Here is a 10,180-nt window from a genome sequence, read left to right as displayed (position 1 = left end):
ACAGATATATTATTAACCCTGTTATTAGCAGGACAATATATATTGGTCATATTGGTCATGGCTCCCGAGTGGCGCACAATGGGACTGCCTAGCAGTTCTCTAGCTGTATCCACTGAAAGTGTGTGAGGTTCAAGGCACGAGGGCAAGGGGCACGGGATGGGTCTCAGAGCTGCGCATAGAAGACTGACCTAGCCCATGGGGAAGGAGGGATGGGGAGGGGCATTGGCAACACTTTAAGGGGCATTGCACTAATAATGGCGTGACTAGGGAAACATTCCCGCTGTTCTGTTCTTAGTGCCAGTCTGCACGTTCAAACTAAAACAATGTAACTAATAATGGCATCTTTATGCTTTTGTTAATAAAATAATGATAAAAATACTTTTTCAAAATGCCAATGTTTCTTTAGTTATGGATCCATAACAAATTACTATGGAAATAAATATCACTGAATTACAGAAATATCCTCCAATCCTCTATATGTAATTATTGGTGGAGAGTCACATCATTCCTCCCTGTCAGGGGAATTGATCCTCGGTTTTCCGCGTGCCTGTACGACACAGGAATCTTTAGCGACATAGCCCAGTACTGTACTCCCGACCGTCACAAAGTACAGCGCCATATTTTCCATTCCATCCTAATGGTTTGAAAAGGTGTGTCCCACTCAGGCTTAGGCATGTTAATTAACCTTCACTTTATGCGTTGCTGAAATTGTATATATTTGCAAGTGGCAAACAGTGTCATAGTTCTTCCACTGTATTGATTTGCATAATTTGCATGTATTCCACATAAACAGTAGCAGCTAACCTGACATCCGACAGTCTAATCATCCACCATGAGAAATTACTTCATAACTTGTCATCAAACATTGATTGATGAATAATCCATTAACTAGTGAAAATCGTGCTGCAATGGTGAGCTTCACAATTGTCATTATTGAATAAACCCTGAAGTTTAACTTTCTAAATTTTGTGGACAGTAAATATTATTGTTCGTTAAGAATTTCAATTGAATTCATAATAGAATGGCATCATTAGAGACAGCATTTATAAAATAGCATGAGTCCTTCAGCAGCATAACATGTGTAGTGGCCAGCAAACTTATTCTAGTATAGAGAAGGATGATGCTCATCACCTTAGCAAGAAGTAGTTTCACAACTTATTTGTACAAAGTCTGCCCCAAATATCCTGCCCTCAGGTTTGTCACAGCTAGTGACTTGACAGTTTCCTGCTCCAAAGTAAGGAAATAACCACCTTAAACAGACACCTATGCTAATGAGGTCATTTGGTCGAGTCGTGTGAGTCATTTAGGAAGTTCTCAACTTGTTCTTTGAGTTTTGTACATTCCAGATTCAGGAATATCTCGAAGGTCATGCAATGTGGAACAGTTCATATTTCACAGAAGCTTAGAGATTTAAAGATAAAGTCAAGTCCAAAATTATTTCCACCATTGATAAAGATGAGCAAAAAAGACTATAAAATAAAACATGTAAATTATTATTTTTAAACAAAAAAACATTTTTTACAATTATTACGGCCGGGACGATACCAGTGTCTAGTTGCTAGCCTATCATGGCAAGGAAACAAAACACAACTCATTATGTTGTCATCCAGAGTCACATTTAGTTACTTTCCAAACGATCGCACACAATATTTTACATTCAGAAGGTTTTTAAAGAACCGAAGAGTTAGGCCTGCTTCGTGTATTCATTTCTACCATGTTATCATTACAGACCTAAAATGTGTATAATTTTATACTAGTACAATTGCTCAGAGAACAAACAATAAATACAAGAAAAAAGAAAAGTCCAGACGAAGGATCTCAAGGATCTGGAAAGAGTCTGTATGGAGTAAAGATCTTAGAACCCTCACAATGTGTTCCCCAATCTCATAAAACATTTTAGAAAAAGCCTCAGTGTCATTGTCATCGCAAAGGGAGGGTGCTGGAGTATTAAAAACAGGGGGCAGCAGTTTAGCAGTAGTATTAGTATAAAATTATTTAATTTCCATTTTTTTTGGAGCATTTAATATACTGTAGCTCAGTATTGGTATTATTCATTTTATACTGTTTTTTTTTGCTCATCTTTATCAAGGGTGCCAATAGTATTGGACCTGAATGTATCTATTAAGATTTAAAGTAGGTTGATAGGTTGATAACACAGACACGACAGGTGTCTGCATAGATGCTTTGCTTTGTTATCACCTGAGAAAATAAGTAGCACTTGGTGTTTGAAAATACAGATTTAGATGACAGGGGCAGATGAACTAGAAATGCAAAGTTAGGCCGACGTTGAGCTGAGGTAAAACAGTAATGGTTTTGGTCAATCTCTCTTATCTGTTTTAAAGAGTCTATTAAATGTAGGACTTGTAACAGCCTCTATAAAGATTACACAGTAACAGAGAATGGGGATGCGCAGGTATGGATGTTTTGAAGTTATAATCTGGCTGGATAGACTCATCGCTATGTGTGTACATTACTGTCAGTGAAATTCCAACCTATGGTTTGTCAAATGAAGTAAGTAGAAATTCTCTGTTGGAATTCTGAGCTGTCACCCTTAGGTGTTGTAGGCCTTGAAGTTACGTATTTTTGGCATAATATTTTAAGATAATTAGGATTTACACATTTAGAGGTTGGGTCATGGCTAACTGTAGAGTGCTTACTGTAAAAGCCCATTTGAAGTACCGTTGTGTTTACTCAGGCAGCCAAATTCGGATATTTATTTTAACTAATTGGTCTTTTAAACAATCAGATCCACTCTGAAAAAGATCTGATGTGAAAAGATCTGATGTGATTTGTCAAAAGACCATTTAGTGGAAAAAATATAATAATTTTCCTGCCTGTCTAAACCCAGCCCTTGTGAGCTAGATGGGGCCATCGTGGCTTTGGTCAAAATTACTACATTTTGAGTAGATCCAGTCACACCTTTGATAGATTGACAATGTTGTCAAAAGAAAGCCACACAATTTGATTGCTGCTAACTTTAGCAACACTTATTTTTATGGATTTTAGGACAATACACAAATCTACACTAAAAGCTGAGAACAAGGTTGAATGCATTTATCAAGCTTATGAGACATGGGCCTACTAGTTAATGCATAGGGATACTGTTAACACAACTGAAAGTAGTTAGGGGATTGCTTTTGAATACCAACTAACAGTATACAATTTTGGGATATGGACTAATTATGGGAAAAGAGAAAGGGGATACCTAGTCAGTTGTCCAACTGAATGTATTGAACTGAAATGTGCCTCTGAATCAGAGAGGTGCGGGGGGCAGCCTTAATCGACATCCACATCTTCAGCACCCAGGGAACAGTGGGTTAACTGCCTTGCTCAGGGGCAGAATGACACATTTTTACCTTGTCAGCTCGGGGATTTGATCCAGCAACCTTCTGGTTACTGGCCCAATGCTCTAACCACCAGGTCCCAATTCACTTCATGGACTAATTGATATTAGTCTATATCAGGGATCATCAACTAGATTTAAATTGCAAATTGACCGCCGGTATGCCAAACAGATATAATATTTGAATAAAACAATAACTTCAAGCCTTGCTTACATTTGTACACAATCACATATATTTCTCTATTCTGGTGGTGAATACTTTGGAATAGATTTCCTAAATCAAAATCACTTGGAGCTGATTTGCTGGTGTTCTTATTACAGTCTTATGTCCAACAATAATAACACAGAAATGTGGGTTAACGTGAGATGTAATGGGCTTCATTTAAAGTTTGATGTGCATGGATTGATGTTGTGTACCTTGACAGGAACGTGACGGATATGGAGCCTCCGATTCTCCTTCTGCTAGCAGGTTTACACTGCGTGTCTGTGTTTTTTGTGTGTTGGTGTGTTCCTCAGGGGTTAACCTCGCAGGTTAAAATAGCTATTTGCTCATGAAGCGTTGCACAGCCACGTTTTTACCACTATTGTTGGAAATAATAAGTTATGACTTTTTTCTTTTGCCTACTTGATGTTTATTGTACAGTGTATAAGGGGGATGGATATTGGACTGGAATGTATAGTCTTGTGTTATATTTTTCTAAATTGTTTACCCATTATAATGGGTAATGCACTTTCATATGAATCAGCATTCCAACGACTTCAACACAATCCATTGCAACAAACAGAAACAGATTGAATGTTCATTGAGACCACACTAGATGCAGTCAAAATCACTGCCTCAGAACATTTCGAATGGCAACACAGCTACAGAACAATGCCACAAACAGATGCTACTAAGTGGTTAGGTAAACTTAGAAAACAAAACCACGCAAAAAAAACGTGCCTTCTTTCAATTAATTGCCACTTGTGGGTGGTGTGATTTCAGGTTGAATATGACTCTACTGCCACCAGACACCAGCAGTACTTAAACACTTGGAGAAAATAGTTGGTAGCTGGAGTACTTGGCCTGTCTTTGCATGCAAAGTTCCTGGTTTACTTTGGGTCCAACTTAACAATAAATGTCCCTAATACCTTTGCATTTACATTGTAGTTACGTACAATGTAATTACATTGTAGGTTTTTTTTAACTGTACTACCTGTTTGCAGTTTGTAAGCAGTAACTAGGTTTGCAAAGGGAGGGAATATTCCTAGTTTGTTTTGCAATTCACCAGCAATTTACCTGTACTTTAGGAAAGTTTCAGGAATTGTCATAACATGTCAAACATGTTGAAGATACTGTATACAATAAATAATACAATATGATGTATTTCATTTCATCAAGGGTTCTTATGCTGTATATCCTATAAGGAAATAAATTAAGTTGCAGGCTCACAGAGAGGGAGAGAGATCATAGAAAGTTAAACTCATTCTAGTTCTGTGAGAGATACAGGTGTGCTTCTCTCTCACCACAGCAATGGCAAGGCATTGGTCTATAGGCTACAATGTTGCACAAATCATCATCAAAACAAACCAATTCTTAGAACATCAGGCACATATTCACGTTACGTTTTTTAAGGGGCAGGAGAAATACAGAGGAGGAAACTTGAATGAACTCTGATTGCTTTCATTATACATTTTACATTGCAAACAGTGAAAATTATTTTTTCATGCCACAAGAGGTACTGGATCCTGGCAATTGGTTCCGGAACGAAACAGTCCAAAACTGAGAGGTGGCGGATCCTGTTCCAGCAGGCTCAAATGAAGAACTTGCACACCACCACAACCAGAGACCAACACAGCTTCATTGTCTTGAAATGTGACAACACGTCAACCAATTAGCAGCATCCCTTCTGTGCCATCCAATATGACTACATTGCCACCAGATATGAATACTACATAACACTGAATGTTACCGTTTCCCCACAACCACACACCGATACAACTTCCTCACCTACTAATGCAACAATTACTTTGCAACCAAACTTACATCACCCAGAAAATATACCTCTCTTGATATCACATGCATTATCAAGCATTTCACACATGTTGTCCAGATACTGACTGTCAGCACTTGGTGGTCTATAGCAGCTTCCCACCAGAATGAGCTTCATGTGAGGCAGATGAACCTGTCGGCATATTACTTCAACAGTATTTAACATGAGATCATCTCTAACTTTTACAGGAATGTGGTTCTGAATAACAGCAACACCTCCACCATTGGCATTTCTGTCTTTTTAACAAATCAACTTTAAAAAGACCCAAGTCTGCTGGTGGATGTTGGGGTTTTGAATTGTACATTTCTTATATGGATAGACCCATTACTGACACGAGCTTGGGGTTCAATTGAGGAGAAACTAGTTATATGTCATTTATTGGAGGATTACATTACTCCTGTGAAACAAGCTTGACTTCATTATGGACACATCATTTCTAATGTTCTGTCTATATGGGAAATCAGCAACGAAGCAGACAAATTGTCATGTAATATGCCAGTTTTATATATTTTTCTTTACCTTCAGTTACGTGCTCCCATAAAGGCTTATGGTGTTCCTTGGTCTTCTAATTTATGTAAACACCAATTTACTGGCTCGATGTATGCAACATGTAAATCCAAGTGAATTGTGTCTGTTGTTTATGAGAAGATTGGTGATGATAAAATCAAACCTCTAAAGATGAAGAATGATTTTCCAGCACTAGAGGGAGACATTGAGTGGAAAACAGTATGGAGTAACATAAGTACCAAGGAAATAATGGAGATTATTAATTACAGCAGAGTTACTATTTTGCTTACTCAAAAAGATTTAAACTAACACTGCTAAGAGTGAAATTAACGGTGTTGGTGTCATTTTTACTCTGTGTACTGTAAAACACTCAACCACGCCCATCATTATCCCTTTTCCCGGCATGCTCTATTGCAGTTTGATTTTTAGAATTGTTTATCACAATATATGTGTTTTTTCATGTTCATTGATTGAAAAATGCTAAATTCTCAAACTTAATCAAACACCTATAGCCATAATTGTAATGCTTGATTTGATATTAAAAAAAAAGATTTGGATTTTTCTACATATCTAAGACTAACTCTTGAGCTGTCTGTATGCACCTGACTGGTGGTTGTATTTTTAAAGAAACTATACATAATATGCTTCTCTGCGTTTCTGCTAAACTCTGAGTAAAAAAATGTAAAGGAATGTGAGTCTTATCCAGTACATTTAGTTATTGCCCGCATTTCTAAAGTCTACCAACCTTGCCAGCAGCCATGCCAGCTAAGATCATTAGATAAGGTAGCTACTCTAACTTGATTGATATCCTGAAATTTTTGGTAGCTAGTTATGAGGTTGGGAGATTGGGAACCTCTCTGGGTAGTATTACAGAGAGATACAGTGGGGCAAAAAAGTATTTAGTCAGCCACCAATTGTGCAAGTTCTCCCACTTAAAAAGATGAGAGAGGCCTGTAATTTCCATCATAGGTACACTTCAACTATGACAGACAAAATGAGAAAAAAAATCCAGAAAATCACATTGTAGGATTTTTTAATGAATTTATTTGCAAATTTTGGTGGAAAATAAGTATTTGGTCAAGATTTCTGGCTCTCACAGACCTGTAACTTCTTTAAGAGGCTCCTCTGTCCTCCACTCATTACCTGTATTAATGCCACCTGTTTGAACTTGTTATCAGTATAAAAGACACCTGTCCACAACCTCAAACAGTCACACTTCAAACTCCACTATGGCCAAGACCAAAGAGCTGTCAAAGGACACCAGAAACAAAATTGTAGACCTGCACCTGGCTGGGAAGACTGAATCTGCAATAGGTAAGCAGCTTGGTTTGAAGAAATCAACTGTGGGAGCAATTATTAGGAATTGGAAGACATACAAGACCACTGATAATCTCCCTCGATCTGGGGCTCCACGCAAGATCTCACGCCGTGGGGTCAAAATGATCACAAGAACGGTGAGCAAAAATCCCAGAACCACACGGGGGGACCTAGTGAATGACCTGCAGAGAGCTGGGACCAAAGTAACAAAGCCTACCATCAGTAACACACTACGCCGCCAGGGACTCAAATCCTGCAGTGCCAGACGTGTCCCCCTGCTTAAGCCAGTACATGCCAGTACATGTCCAGGCCAGTACATGTCCAGGCCCATCTGAAGTTGGTGTCCTTGCTAACTCAGATGCACGAGAGGAAGGAGGCCAAATGGTGACTTTAAAACAGTTACAGAGTTGAATCGCTGTGATAGGAGAAAACTCAGGATGGATCAACAATATAAATTTAAATGACAGAGGGGAAAGAAGGAAGCCTGCACAGATGAAAAATATTCCATGACAGGCATCTTGTTTGCAATAAGGTACTGAAGTAAAACTGCAAAAAATGTGGCAAAGAAATTAACTTTATATCCTGAATACATGGCATTATGTTTTGGTCAAATCCAACAAAACACAACACGAGTACCACTCGTCATACAGTATTTTCAAGCATTGTGGTGGCTGCATCATGTTATGTATATGCTTGTCATCGTCAAGGAATAGGGAGGGTTTTTGGATAAAAATAAATGGAACAGAACTTAGCAAATCCTAGAAGAATACCTGGTTGAGTGTGCTTTCCAACAGATACTGGGAGACAAATTTGCCTTTCAGCAGGACAATAACCTAAAATACAAGGTAAAATATACACTGGAATTAAATGGTCCTGAGTGGCCTAGTTACAGTTTTGACTTAAATGTATGGCAAGACTTGAAAATGGCTGCCTGGTAATGAACAACAACTTGACAGACCTTGAAGAAATGTTTACATTATAATTTCTAAATATTGTTTAATCCAAGTGTGCAAAGCTCTTAGAGACTTAACCAGAAAGACTAACAACTGTAATCACTGCTAAACAATGATTCTAACAGTAAGTTGAATACCTCTGTAATCAAGATACAGTATATTCCTGTTTTATATACAGTACCAGCCAAAAGTTTGGACACACCTACTCAATCAAGGGGTTTTCTTTATTTGACTATTTTCTACATTGTAGAAGTGAAGACATATAAACTATGAAATAACACATGTAGTAACTAAAAAAGTGTTAAACAAATCAACATATATTTGAGATTCTTCAAAGTAACCACCCTTGGCTTTGATGACAGATCAGGGACACAATGTTTTAAATATTTATCAAAGTTTTTAGGTACTAAACTACTTCCATATATACTTCCTAAAACAACTGACATGTATGTGTTCGTGAGAGACTCACCTTCCATTGAGGGGTCATATCATTGTGTAGGCCAAACCTTTCAGACACCACACACGTTTTTGTGAGAAGACAGATTTTTGGGATGTCTCATGGTCTGACGAACACCTTTCGCCGCAGATGTGGCAGGCCGATATCGGCGGATGCGGTGGGTTGAGAGGCAGCCCATGCAGATATCTCTATCTTAAACAGATGGATTTTATGGGATTCTTTTTATGATGCTAATTCAATTTTTGAGGGGAAGTGGAAATTGACTCAAGGCAGCTGAAATGAATTGAAGAGTGTTTAAAGTGTAAGGGAGGAGTTTGCTTATTGTTTGTTCAGTTCCCTGCAAGTTGATATTATCACAATCAAGTTTTATTTTTTCATTGTGTTTTTTGTCAAGCAGTTGAGTAATTCTTGAGTAGTTAGCATTTTTTAGATAAAGCATTAATTTGTGAATTACTATCCCCTTTTCCCTCTTTCAGTGGCGGCAGGTAGTATTGTGTATCGGTTAGAGCGTTGGTGTCACGACTCCTACCGAAGGGTGGCGCTCGGCGGTCGTTGCCACCTGCCTACTAGCTGCCACCGATCCCTTTTCCCCTTTTCTATTGTGTTTGTCTGATTAGTACATATGTTTCTTGTTTAGGTTTAGTTGGACTATTTAAGCCGGTAGGCCCGCCTGCTCTTTGTGCAGGCTTATATTTGTTTCCCACTGTGTATTTTGTGTAGTAGTGCTGATTGTTTTAGATTTTCCCTCCGGACTGGTGTGGTCCTGGTTTTGGGCGATTATTTATGTGCGCCCAGTGTCTTGGGGAGTACATTTTCCCGGTGCGTATTAAAGCGCTACTCTGTATCTCCTGCCTCCTGCGCGCAGTGCGTTACAGTTGGACCAATATCCGAATGGTTGGTGGTTTGAATACGCGAGCCGACAAGGTGAAAAATCTGATGACATTCCCTTGAGCAAGGCACTTCATTTGCATTAGGGGCTCTGTACTACTATGGCTACTATCCATGCACCTATCCTGTGTATGTGACAATTTTTTTGATACATTATTTACATTTTTGTAGGTATGTTTACTTTGCTCTTTGGGTAGTTTTCCATCAGTCAGATTTAGGATCAACGTATACTCCCCAACAGTGGTGTAAAGTACTTAAAATTACTACTTAGTCGTTTTTTTGAGTATCTGTACTGGACTTTACTATTTTTATTTTTGATTACTTTCACTTCACTACATTCCTAAAGAAATTATGTCCATTTTCCCTGACACCTAAAAGTACTATATTTTTTATGCTAAATCAGGACTGAAAAATGGTCCAAATCACACACTAATCAAGATAATATCCCTGGTCATCCCTACTGTCTCTGATCTGGTGGACTCACGGACTCACAAAGAACAAATGCTTTGTTTATAAATTATCTCAGAGTGTTGGAGTTTGGCCTGGCTATACGTAAATTTAAAAAAAATGAGCTTAATATAAGGAATTTGAAATGACATTTACTTTTATACATTTACTTTTTATGCTTAATAAGTACACAGTGCATTTGTAAAGAATTCAGACCGCTTGACTTTTCGAACAT

This window comes from Oncorhynchus clarkii, chromosome 10, assembly GCF_045791955.1.
Source record: "Oncorhynchus clarkii lewisi isolate Uvic-CL-2024 chromosome 10, UVic_Ocla_1.0, whole genome shotgun sequence".
NCBI lineage: Eukaryota > Metazoa > Chordata > Actinopteri > Salmoniformes > Salmonidae > Oncorhynchus > Oncorhynchus clarkii.
This window is presented reverse-complemented; position numbering follows the sequence as displayed.